Here is a 1,568-nt window from a genome sequence, read left to right on the forward strand (position 1 = left end):
ACATTTTACTACTTCTTGTGGTTATTGCTTTAAGGAGCCGGGGGGAGGCACAGCTCCTCTGCCTTTGGAAATAATCCAGCTACAGGGAGCTGGAGCTCCCCGTGCATAGGTGTCTTCGGTGCGATGTTCAAAATCGAGGCTCTAGACTTAATGTGAAGTGTAAACGCTTATTTAAATGCCGCCTTAATCGTGGTTTTGCAGTATTTCTTCCTTTGTCACCCAGGGGGCGGGGGCTGGTGGTGCGGTCCTCCCGCCGTCAGGGGGCGCTGCTGCCGCCGCTGCCGCTGACGGGGCGGGCCCAGCCCGGCGTCGCCGCCGCCGTTGCTACGGGCGGGGCTGGGGCGGCCTCCACCGCCGCCCGCTCGGCCCGTCCGCCCGCCCGCCGGGCCGGGGCCGCCGCCCGCCCCGCTCTGAGGGGCCGCGGGGAGAAGCCGGGGGGGCCGAGCCACCCCCGGGTGCAGCCGGCGGGGCCGCTGCCCGCTGAAGGACCGCCGAGGTCAGCGCGGCGGAGCCGGCCTCCGCCGGGGCGGCAGCGGGCCCGGAGGTCAGTGGTCTCTCTGAGGGGAGGGGGGCTCCGAGGCCGCCGGTGCGCGCGGCCCTGGGGGGGGGTCGCGTCCGTTCTCTCGTCCCCCCCTCAGGGCTTGGGGCGGTGAGAGGGGAGGTGTGAGGGGTTGGCGGAGCTCTCCCTCCCGCCCGGGCGGCGGAGATAGCGGGCGGCCTCGCCTCGGGCGCAGGAACAGCGCTCGGGTGTGCTCTGACGGGATTTGGTACTTCCAGCACAGGGTGTGCCGGAGCAGGCGGGAAGTTTGGGTCACAATAACGGCAGAATAACGAGATGCTTCTCCCCCCTAAGTTTACCTTACACACACCCCCCTCCCCCCGTGTAGGAGTTTACCTTGAACCCCGATTCTGTGTCCCTAAAACTACTCCTCGGATGTTTTCTGGGATGTTTTCTCAGTTTCGGCGGCGGTGGCCGGGGGTTGGCACAAAGCGGCGAGGTCCCTGCTGTGAGATCAGGGTAGAAGCTGAGATCACTGGAAATTTCCTGGCCTCTGGCAGCGGGCGCTGTGGGCAGCCCGGTGGTGCTGGTGACTCACGGTGCAGCAAGGAGGACAAGCTGGGATTTATGTGCGGTTTTAATTTCCTTTCGTGCTAACACTATACACGAGCTTCTTTCTATGCAGCCCTGATGCCCGCAGCGGTGAGGAAGTCAGTCCGCTGCTCTGCTCTAACAAGGTCATGTTAAGGTTTGAAACGTTCTAGAGGGAGGTCCCGTGAGGAGCAAGCTTTCTGCTTAAGGAGCGGGATTCACAGCTCAATAACTTCGTTCTTACATGTTTCTTTTTGGGATATCCAGGTATCCCACCTCTTGGAGTTCTGCAGACAATGCATCCGCCTACACCTGCCCCTGCTCTTCGTTCTCAACTAAAAAGTGAGCTGTCTCCCGTTTCTATGTCTTTCTGGCTCGGTTAAAGCCCTGTGAGCCTGCGGGGTAAGCGAGGGAAGGAAACGATGCTGTGAGGAGCTTTTCAAACAGAGCAGTGTCCGTAGCTGGTACCCCGGGGAGG

This window comes from Numenius arquata, chromosome 19 (genome assembly GCF_964106895.1).
Source record: "Numenius arquata chromosome 19, bNumArq3.hap1.1, whole genome shotgun sequence".
NCBI classification, from domain to species: domain Eukaryota; kingdom Metazoa; phylum Chordata; class Aves; order Charadriiformes; family Scolopacidae; genus Numenius; species Numenius arquata.